We start from the raw sequence: 12,107 nt of genomic DNA, 5'->3' as shown, positions 1-12,107 counted from the left end.
TAACAAATTATGAGTTCTCTCCCTTCCCATTTTAACCTTTTAACATTAGGAATCGAAGTTGGAGCCTTGTTCAGCAGATGCTAACGATATTGTGAGCACGCTGTTATTACATCATGCCTCTTATGTACTATAATTTTATATAGTTACTTTGTCATTGTCATATAATATTTATAACCACCTACAAAGTCTGAATTGTTTTTGCCTTAGTAAGTGGCAGATTTTGGATTCCGAGCTCAGACCTTCCTTTTCTATAAAGGTCACCCTGCTTTCCCCACATCTGCCTTTTGTCACGGTTGTTGTTAATCCCTTAAAAATTAGATGTTCCATTTGTAAGCTAAAACCTGTTGTGCTCACTTGAGTGAGAAAAATAGGCAAAATAACTGAGAATACTCTATTCGTTGGTACTCTAAATAGATGATCAGCTAATTAGATAACTAGGCCTGTTTTTAATTGTTCTGTTTTATCTTGGACCTGGAGTATTTCTGTTGGCAAGTACCCTTTGAAAAATCAAGCCCCATAGGGTGGTGTCGTTACAAAGACGTGAATGTAAAAAGCAATTAGTGAAGAGTTGGCTCAATGAGAGAGTGAAGAGGACTGAGCACCACCACGCAGAAGAAGCCCAGCTGGGAGGAACCAGCTGCGATGACGTGCTTTGTCCTTTTTCACCTCTTCGGTGCTGCTCATAGAACACGAATTTAGACTAGGAGTAAACTGCCTTTCTGCTAAGATTGTTCCAGGCAGCCGTAGAGTAGAAGGTGCTGTGTGCTCTACGGTCATCCTTATTCGCTGTAGTAAGGATGGTAGATAGAATACCTTTCTAATGGTCAGTCTCCCTGGCTTTGAGAACCAGCCTCTGCAGTAGCAAAACTCAGAATCTATTTCTGCTTTCTGCTTCAGGGAAGAAGACTGGAATTAAGTTATGACCAAAGTTGTTTGACTTACATGCACGCACGCACGCGCGCGAGTGCTCATGCACACACCTTTTTTTAAGCCTAAAGCTATTGTCAGGTCTCCGAATCTGACTATTAGTGTGCCGTTAAATTCTTAGCTTGACTGTTTTTCCTTCCCCTTGGAACGAACCTCTAACTGTTAAGCCTAATTGTGCCGTTTCAGTAGTCCTCAAAGACATTCTTTATAGTTAGGACCATCTCTGGGTCTAGAGCTCATATTTTCCCCCTTCACTCTTTGCGAGGAGGGCTTCTTACAGTTTTTGGTCTGCCAGTTCCCCATTTCTATGTAGTGACCAGATACAAAGTCAGATGAGGGTTACTCTTATCACACATTAGAATTTTTAATTCTTTCTGCTAATTCACAAAAATCTAGTCACAGATCATAATCAAGAAGGGCATTTTGTCTTGAGGCTTCCTCTGACTCAAGTACAAACAGTTTTCCTGAACAGTTTTATCTCCCTTTTCCCCAGAGACTGACCTTAACTTTCACCCACATTCATTACCCAAAACCCAGGGCCTTGTCCCTAACAGGGTGCTTCTTGGAGTTCGAGTGGTGCTTAGGGTCGGGTCTTCCCTTCCTCAAACCTCAAATTTCCCATAGTACAACTTGCAGAAAAACACACCATCATAAATGTATATGAGTTCCGCTATGGCATATGTTTTCATATATTAACCCCTTTGCTGCATGTATCGGAGGTTCTCAGTTACCTCTCAACACTGGGCCATTTGATCACAGGTGCGTCGGCAGGACAGGGGACACACATGTTCTTTCAGGCCATCGGTTTTGCTCCTCAGTGTTTAGTCATAACAAAAGTCACTTACTTCCTAGGTGTGGTCACTTGGGTAGAAGAGCCTGTGAAATTCAGATTCTGCTGTATGATCTCTCTGTTTACTAGGACTAAATTGTTGTTAGATAGGTCCTTATTTAGTTATATTCAATATTGATACCAACCAGAACATGTCCCCTAAAGGAATTCTTCCTTTGTTCCCAATGGGAAGAATCTTTTATGTCTCTAGTTAGCATCTGAAACCCCTTAGAATATACCTAGAGCCCTCTGTGACTTTAGCGTTAGTTTCAGTTGAATTCATTGAACATATATAGAGTACCTACTTTATGCTGGGCAATGCTATTCCAAAGAGAGTGAGAGACGAAATGTACTTCTAAGAAGCTTATAGTCTGATAGAACAGACACACAAGCAGACTATTTTAGTATGACAGATGCTAAGATGGAAGTCTGTACAGATTCCAAATTCTGTTTGTCCATCATATGTACAGATAAATATTTCTGCTTCTGCTGTCCATTAAAGAAATAGTCCACTCGGTTTGTATCTTGTATAGTTCTCTGAGATACCTAGGACCTCGTGTGACTCTGTCCTTGGTTGAAATTAGCCTCGTGTGGAAAAATTTAGCTTTAATCTTGTAATATCAGTAGTTTTTCCATTTGACCTCACTTTCTACAATCCTGTTGGCTCAGTTACATAGTAGTCTGCTTAGTAGTTGACAACAGCAATTCTTCTGTCTTCGGAGAAACTGTACGAAGTTGACTGGTGTGATTATTTGTAGAAAATTCTAATGTTCCTGGAAACTGAAGTTTCCTTCCTTCTTCCCAGTAGTGAAAACCTCAAGCATCTTACTTTCCAGTAGAGGGAGTTAAGAAAGAAGACACACACATTATTTTAGGGCTCACTGTGCCTGACAAAATGCTAGGTACATTTCACGTCTAATTCTTATAGGTAAGGTACAAATGAAGAACAGGCTCAAAATGTTAGTTAACTTGCTCACAGCCATACATTTAGTAAGTAGTAGAACTGGCATTTGAACAGCCTTTCTGACCAAAGTCACTTCCATCCTCACAGATCTGCTTATAGTTGAAAGTCTATAGAATGGATTATGCGATACAATTTTCTAGGGATATGTTCATTACTCTTTTGGTTGTAAGAGAACCAACATATACTAGCTTTGGCAAAAAAAAAAAGGAATTTATTGGTTCATGCAACTGAAAATTCTAGTACACCTGGCATGATAGCTATATCTAGGGGCTGGATTGGTGTCCTCAAGACTTTGTAGCTCTCTTCAATGAGGCAGACAAGATGGCCCCAGGAAGCCCAAGTAATTCTGGCAGAAAAGTGTAGTCAGTCTCATGGCTCTAACAAAAGGGTTCTATGGAAGATGGAAGGGTCATGTGTCCTCACCTCTGATGGGCCCCACCTGAACCAGGTGGAAGAGGCTCTGTTATTAGACAATCAGGGAAGGGATGTTGAACAGGAAAAATCGCAACTGATGTACCCTGTACGATGGGGGTTGAATGCTGTATATCTGAAGTTGCAAGAGGTAATTTGTTTGGTTTGCATGGTATTTGGAAAAATTAGAATAAACATTTTCAGGTGGTTTCATCTAAAAATCTAGATTTCTTGGCTTCTCTTAAAAAATCAAATGATGGGGAAACACGGCCAAATTCCCACATTATTTATTCACTGGTTGGAGTTGAGCAGTGGTCCCTTCCTTTTTATGCTCACTCACCAGCCTACTTCATTCATTCTCAATAATTGGCAGGAGTATCTGAGCATTTGAGTGTGTGACCCTGCTGTGAGTAGTGCAGGTTTCTCAGGTAATGTAAGTAGAGTGTAACTTATTCCAACCACACTAGGTTCTGCTTAAGTCTTGGCTGACTTAATTTTATACTTAGATTCACTATGCGTAGTCATTACCACAAAATTGTATTAAGAATAAAAATTAATTGTGTACAATTACAAAGTAAAACAGATTGTTGAAATAGTCTAGATATGTGAGATATGTACATATGTGTGGATAAGGCAGTGGCCTTTGGAATTTGTAGCTGACAGCATTCTTGCACACACCTTGGGTTCCTTGCAGCCAGTTGCCCATTTAGGTATGATTGCATGTTTGGGAGTGTATTTTTCTCCTATTTAATGCACATGTAGATGACAAATTTCTTGTATCCTATAAGGCTAGACATCTATATTTTCCCTAGGGAAGTTACAACCCATAGCCAGAAATACCAAAGCTTTTGCATTCTGTGAAGATTTCTGGCCACCCATATTGTAGTATTACAAAAGTGATATTACAAGCCCTTGTGCTTTATTTATGTTCACTGGGCACATCTTTTGTAGTTCTTTATTGGGTAATAAATTATGTAAATTGAGTGGGTAAGTGGAGGATGTAGGACAACATTTTGGAGACAGTGAATAAGACTGAGGAATGCAATGTAACCAATTGAAGAAAGAAAATACATTGCCTGCAAGCATTGCACTTGGGAAAGATAATTCTTTTGGCAGGAAAAAGAGGTGTAAGATCTCAGGGAGAAATAATTGACTTCTAACAGAAAAATATGGAATAGGAATTTGTGGAAAGAAGAGGCCAGTTCAGACCAAGCAAGGTGTTTCAGGCCAAGCTTAACTTTCTCACCTTCTCTAGAAGCTGTCCCACTCCGGCCCTCCAGACCCATCTTCCAGTGGGTAAAATACCTAGATTTGATTTTGTTTGGTAACGAGAAGTTGCATACCACTCACTCTCTATTTTCCTCATTCTTACAAGAGCACGGGTAGGTATGAGTTGGTTGAGGAAGTATGTGAAATCCTCAGTACCTTAGCATTTCCAAATACGAAAGTTTCCCTGGTTATTATTTAATCTTTTATTTGTATTTTGTGTCTTTGCAATGACTGCAAACACTAGTTCTGTGTTATATGTCTTTGGACTCTGGAGAACCTTCATGGTCTATTATACAGTCTAGTTAGAATAAATATTTGTAGAATTTTCTGATCCTGCAGGTGATTTAAGGGTATCTGATATTCTGAGTCTCAGATCCTATCTTTAGTGTAGGATACCTGTGGACTAGAGTCTTTCCTTATAATCCTTTTTTATTTCTGTAAGTTTGGTAGTAATTTCTCCTCTTTCATTTCTGATTTTGGTAGTTTGAGTCTAAAGAACCAACTTTTGGTTTATTTTTTCTTTTGTTTTTCCAGTCTCTACTTTATTTATTGACACCCTAATCTTTCTTATTTCCTTCCTTTAGCTTCTTTGGGTTTAGTTTACTCTTCTTTTTCTAGTTTCTTATGGAGGTAGAATACTAAATGATAAATTTAAAATCTTTATCCTCTTTCAGTGTAGGCATTTATAGCTATAAATTTCCCTCTAAGTACTGCTTTCACTGCATCCCATAACTGTTGGCTTATTTCATATATATATATATATATATATATATATATATATATATATATATGTACATATATATATATATGTATATATATATACACACACACACACACACACACACACACGTATATTTCTATCTTCTGTGTAGTTGTTCTACCCATTATTGAAAGTGGGATATAGAAGTCTCCAAATATTATTGTTGAATTCTGGATTTCTCCCTTCAGCTCTATCGGGTTTTGCTTCATGTAATTTGGGGCTCTGTTGGTAAGTGACTGTATATAGGTTCATGCAAAAGTCGTGGTTTTTGCAATTTTTTAACCTTTTAAACCTCAATTACCTTTGCACCAACCTAGCACTTACAAGTATGATTATTATATCTTCTTGATGGAGTGACAATTTATCATTAAAATATGCCTTTCTCTGTTCTGTCAACAATTTTTGTCTTAAGGTGTGTTTTGTCTAATATTAGTATAGTCACTTCAGCTCTCTTTTGGTTTCTGTTTACATGATGTATCTTCTTTCAACTTTTTTTTTGACTTTCATCCTGTTTGTGTGTCTGAATCTAAAGTCTGTTTCTTGCAGACAGCATTTAGTTGGATCATTTTAAAAATCTTTCTGCCAATCTGCCTTTGGTTGGAGTGTTTAATCCCTTTACATTAAATTTAATTACTGATAATGTAAGATGTATGTTGGTCATTTTATTATTTGTTTTCTATATGTCTTATATCTTTTTTATTTCCCCATTACGGCCTTCTTTTTGACTTAATGGATATTTTCTAGTGTACCATTTTAATTCCCTTGTCATTTCTTTTACAGTTGTTTTGAGTTATTTTCTTAGTCATTGTACTAGGGATTATTCAAAATAGCAGATTTTAAGGGTCTGTTCAGTCTATCATCTTATTTAAATATAAGTTGTTTTGAGTTATTTTCTTGGTCATTGTACTAGGAATTATTTAAAATAGCAGATTTTAAGGGTCTGTTCAGTCTATCATTTGGGTATCCTCAGAGACAGTTTCTAATGATTTCTTTTTTCCCATGGAAGGGCCAGACTTTCTTGTTCCTTTGCATGTTTTTGTAATTTTGGGTTGAAAATTAAATACTTAAAATAATGGAATGTGGCAGCTCTGGAAATCAAGCTGTTGCTGTATGTGTTTTTTTGTTTGTTTGGTAGTATTTCTTGACTAGTTATGTAAAATCTATGTTCTTTGTCCTACGTGGCCACTGAAGTCTCAGGTTGGTTATCTTAATGGTCAGCTAATGATGGGACAGAAAATTCCTTAAACGCCTAAATCAACATGTCTCCCAGTCTTTGCTGATGGGCTGTGTGAGGGTGGGTTTGTTGGGGCATGTTTCCAACACTCAGCCAGGTAGCAGACAACACTGCCTTAGCTTTCACTAACTGCTTGCACAAAGCCTCCAGGTCAGCCTGGAGAGGTAAGAGCTTAGGGCCTTCTTGGGTCTTTCCCAAACATATGCTCAGCCTTATGTATATGCATAGATTCCCATGATTGTGCTGGAGTTTTTCAAAGACCTTCTATATATCTCATTCCCTTTTGTTGGTTAGCCTGTCGTTTGCCCCAGCGGTTATTTACCACCTCAGGCAGCTGCAAAATTAATCAATTGTCTCTAATTTTTTTTGACAAAGGTTTTTCACTGGATAAGCTCAGAGTTAGGTTAAATAAAAACATCCTTGCAAGTGGGCTCTTCCAGGAAACCACAAGACTGGTCATATAATGACAGTTTTCTGAGAGGGAGACTTTAGAGGCGCTCCAAACCCATTCTATTCTGTTCCTCTGGTGGCTGCCAGGCTGCAAATTTTCACCATGATTATCTGCTGTTTGTTTTCAAGGCTACTGCAGAGCAGAGAAGAGGGCATAGGAATGGTGCAAGTTCAAATGACATAGAGTTTGTTGTTCATACCAAGATTTTGCCATTTTTCTTGAATAAAGACTCCTTAGATTATTTCAAGTCTTTGGTTAATTTCCAGAGTTCCAAAAAAGTTGATTCTAACACTTTCTGCCAGTTTCCTTGTTGCTTTTTTGGAGCAGGGAATTTTCAGAGTGGTGGTTCCTTATGCCATAATTTTTGCTAATGGAATATAGGAAAACTATTGAACCTCAAATCAAGGCCCTGTTTTTCAATTTAGTGTCTTTTGGTTTGGACTGACCAGTTGACTAAAGAATCTAAACTTTTATTTCTTTGTCTTAAAAATGGGTATGTTATTATGTATCTACCTCTTAGAATTATTGTAGGGATTAAGTGAGATAATGCATTTAACAATGTAGTGGATAAAAACTAATCTGTAAATCACTATCAAACGGAAGGACGCATAAAGAGTTTAAAATGAAAAAAAGTAAAAAAGGGGGCAGACGGATGGCTCAGTTGGTTAAAACGTGAGCTCTGAACAACAGGGCTGCTGGTTTAATTCCTGCATGGGATGGTGGGCTCTGTCCCCTGCAACTAAAGATTGAAAACGGCAACTGGACTTGGAGCTGAGCTGCGCGCTCCACAACTAGATTGAAGGACAACGACTTCGAGCTGATGGGCCCTGGAAAAACACTCTGTCTCCCAGTATTCCCCAATGAAATTAAAAAAAAAATGAAAAAAGATTGTATCATTCAGGTTTTATTTATGGAGGCAGACCTATTTTGAGTATTTTTGGAAATAAGGGGCTTACTAAAGGAATCAGATCTAACCCAAATGTGGGAAGAAGAGTTGGGCAAATGAAGGTGTGGAAGAAGGAGTTAATGAGGATCAGGTTAAAATCATTTACAGTCCACTTGAAGCATCGGCACAAGCGGGTAAGTGAGACTTTACAGCGGAATCTGAGAAGGCGAGTACTTCCAGCTGTTGAAGTTAGGAACATGAAGGAGGAACTCATGGAAGATCTGTGGAAAGCTGTTGTATATATGTAGCTACCAGCTGTGTGGGTCCACAGTGAAATGTCTCATGGTGGGCCTGGGGTTGCTATTGGATGGCAGGGCCAGCAGTGGGATAGATAAACTAGACACACAGAGCAAGGACAAGCTGGGACATTAAGAGCATCTCTGCGTCTTTCTTGACACCATGTTTAGCGACGACAGCATTCCAAGATTAAAGGCAGTTGCTTTACTTCTACCTTTCAAATCCCCAACAAGTTCCCCTTCTGGCCACTCTAACATGAAATTAGAAGGGAGATGGATTTTAGGAAACACAGTTTGTAGCTTAAGCAAGTTGACATATCATAATCTAGGACATATCGCTGTGCAGTGGTTTAGCCCTTAAACTTGGGGGTTTACTTATTTGTAAAGTATCAAACTAACAGGGACGGAGTATTTTATAGATTGTGTGACATAAAGAAGGGTTTCTGATTTAGGGAAACACAGTTTCTTCCAAAACAGTTTAGATATTGAAGCATTCCTAGAGCATATAAGACCAAAAATAACTAGTACCACATAAACATTTATTTTACATATCTTATTGCATTTATTTCATTAGTTCCTTAGAGATAATGTATCAAATGAATTCTTATAAATTAAACAGTTTCCTAATAACAAGTTGTGGAATTAAGAATTTGATCATTACCAATTGGTTTTTGATTGACATTGGCATACAATTGTTTTTCCTCAGTTTCTTGAATTTTATTAGCATGATGTCATCAAAGTCACAGACTGGTGAGCTCTAATGGGATGGTGAGACAGTCAAGGTCCTTGCAGACTAAAATATGCCATCAAGTCCATGTAACTCTGAGGCAACATAGGAATGTGTACCTCTCTTAGTGCTGGTGAAAGCCCTCTGCATCTGAGGTTGTCTGGTTTTGGGGTAGAGAAAAATGTATTTGCTGTATCAGTACCTGCTTACCAAGTGTCGGGCCGTGATTTACTCTAGTAAAGAGGTCATGTCTGGAACAGTAGCTATAATTAGAGCCACCATTATATTAAGTTTATATTAATCTATGACATTTTCCAGAATCCATCTGTGTTCTGCTTAGTTTAAATGGGTAGATTAAATTGTCCGTACACCCATATACCCACACACACTTCACGGTATCTTTCAAGTTTTTGATAGTGGCATTTCTGTGATTTGCATAGATATGCAGTGGTTTTTAATGGGAAGAGGAAGCTTCCGGGGCTTTCACTTGGCCCTTTATTGCGTAGTAGTGCTCACTGAGGGCTACTCTGTATTCAAGAATGAGGGAAGTAACCACTGAGTGGGTTCAGAGACTTCCTAGGCCTACCATGGATGGACAGTATTGGCTTTTTTATTTACTTTTTTTTTTTTTTTAAGAGGCTCTGAGTCTGTGAAGTGACTCAGGGATAGGAATTGGGTGAGAGACAATGTTTTAGCATTAGCATGGGTGACTCAGGTCAGATACCTGGTCTCCAAACCTAGATTTCTTCCTCCCACCCCCTCTCCTCTGCTCCCCCCCCCCCGCTTCTTAATGTTGTAGGGATCAAGTTTGAATTTAGTTGGTTGTCCATGTCACTTGGTCCTAAGTCTTCATGATGAATCATCCATCACCTAAGATCCAGGCTACCGGAGTTGTACCAGTCTCATCATCACTCTGGCTGTGCCTATTTCAAGTAAGCATGCTCATCTTGTTTCCAGGGGTTAAGTGCTGTCAGCCCATCCTATTACCTTGTGTTGTAGTCATCCCTACTGAAATCAGGAAGCTGTTTATCTCCAGACTCTCCCTCCAGCTTACACGGGAAATCTACCAGCCCTTTTCAAGGAGGCTGGTCCTCCCACATACAACGTAGTTCTCAAAGCCAAGGTGAAAGGAGTGTTCCTTGGGTCCTCACGGGGGACATAGTTAAGGGTGAATGAACAGGTTGCAGATGAGAAATTAACAACAGCCTTGTCTTTCTAAGTTGTTGGATTCTTTACATTACACCAAGGAATTTCTGGCATCTCAACTTTAATTTTGGCGATGTTAGAGTCAAGCAGTTGAGCAAATAATTTAGAACCATCCCCAGATGCTTGAGTGTGCACTGTGAATCAAAAAATTCTGATGAGCATCTAAATTCAGCTGATTTAAAATTATGATCCTCTTTGCCTGTGGTCTAGCACTCTGACTCTTTTTCCATGTGGTCCCAAGATTTTCTCTCTAGAAATTAATGGTGGCTTGCAGTTCTTTTTGTGTGTAAGTCTGTTTATACGTCTGGAGGCAGTGAGGGATAGAAGGGGTCAAGTATGAGGAGAATTGGCATTCTCTTGCAAGGTAACTCCCTGAGCTGCAGTCATTGTATTATATTTAAGCAAGGTAGCACCAGTCTTATCAGACAGTGGAGGCTTGTGTCTGCTGGTACAGGAAACTTAGTAGGGTTTAGGGATTTCTGTTATCTGAATCATCCCAAGTGTCCCCATTTAAATTCTTGGGTCTTACTCTTTCAGAATCAATGCCTGCTTCTGTTCCTGGCCATGATGAACTAGCTGGTACGAGAATAACCCTCTTGATCTAAACAACCATTATTGCTCTTACTGCTATGTAACCAACTGCGTCAAAACTTAGGTGACTTGAAACAACAACAGTCATTTGATTTATCTGTCATTGTTTCTGTGGAACAGAAATTTAGGCAGGGCTTGACTGGGCCACTTGTGATGTGAAAAAGGTGAGGTGATACAATATTAACTCTAAATGAACTTTGATAAATTGAAGATGCCCATGAGTAGCCTTGGAGCAATTATTTAAAAATAATAAAATGGTGTGTTGCTAAAGGCAGTGGTGGAAATGAGATGAATGACTAACGCATACTGATAAACCCAGTCAAATGCCTTTACTTGCATACAGAACTGTGTGAAACGTAACTCATCCTTCACCGTAGTAATTGAGCAATCCTGCAGGGATAGTGTCTACATTTGATTTTTGACTGCCATGCTTGGTAGTTACAAGGGAATAGAAATTCTTGTAGGTAATCGCAGGAATTCCCTGGTTCTCTGACTTTGAAGATTTAAAATATTGTCATTTCCTTTTTTTGAGCTGTCCAGTGAATTTAGAAGCAGCCAGCCTACCTCACCATTTTGTATTCTCTCACATTGTCCTGTCACTCTGTGCACAGAAGCCTTGCATTAGGTAAATGCTAAGTTACCACAGGTAATAGTTTTAGTGAACCTTTCACCACTGGATTATCGTGGACTAACAGTGTTCTTCCCTCTCGTGATCTCTGGATCCTCTTGTTTTTCAGATCTAACCCAATCAGGTAACCAATCATAAATATTCATTTTCTGCAGGGTGATGTTGCCTGCAATCACTTCGGTACCCAGTTACTATTATAGTCATTGTTTAATTGTAGAGCACAGAGTCCACTCTAACCGATTAAAGCAGAAAGGAACTTATTAAGAGAATCAGCCTCCAGAATTTCTGGGAGGATGGGACTGTGAAGTTTTAGTGCCATGCTGGCAAGAGAAATGCTGTCAGCTACACTGTGAGGTCATTTCAGCCAAACTCGTGCATGGCTACAGTCTGTTACACATAATATGGTTGACTACATATGCATATGTATGTGAAAATACATATATTGAATATTTATGTAGGTGACCTTACAGAGTTACAGTTAGCTACGTTAATAACTATTATATTATCTGTGAATAGACGAATTACATGGATTGTATTTTCAAACTTCATGTTTATTTTGGCTATTTAGGGCCTAGAATTGTTTTCCCTTAGAATCTGTTTTATAAATTCTGGTTCAAGTTTCAGAGGAAGTGTAAAAAGCCTCCATAACCCATACTGTATCAGAGATGAGAAAAAGCCAGCATCCAAAGATACTTTGGGAAGCACAGCCATCTTTTAAAAGATTTCACAAAAATTAGACTGCTTAAGAATTATAGGTATATCCAACCTAACGAAAATCAAATGTACAGACTTTAAGATTGCTAACTCCTTAAGGGAGTTTGAAGGGTCATTTCAGCTACTGAAGGATGGCTTCCTGGATATCTACTTCCTGTGGCCATGGCTGTCTTGGCGTCTTGGCGACTCCACTACTGTGAGTGTGAACATGTCT

At 38.8% G+C, this 12,107-nt stretch overlaps 1 protein-coding gene across 2 annotated transcripts in view; it reads left to right on the top strand.

The window, feature by feature from the left end:
* Nucleotides 1-12,107, top strand: part of TTC27 (tetratricopeptide repeat domain 27) — a 146,365-nt gene that overhangs the window by 86,072 nt on the left and 48,186 nt on the right. The window lies entirely within an intron of this gene.

The sequence above is a fragment of the Rhinolophus hipposideros genome (assembly GCF_964194185.1).
Source record: "Rhinolophus hipposideros genome assembly, chromosome: 12".
Taxonomy (NCBI): domain Eukaryota; kingdom Metazoa; phylum Chordata; class Mammalia; order Chiroptera; family Rhinolophidae; genus Rhinolophus; species Rhinolophus hipposideros.
The sequence above is the reverse complement of the archived record's forward strand: the minus strand, read 5'-3'. Positions and strand labels throughout refer to the sequence as shown.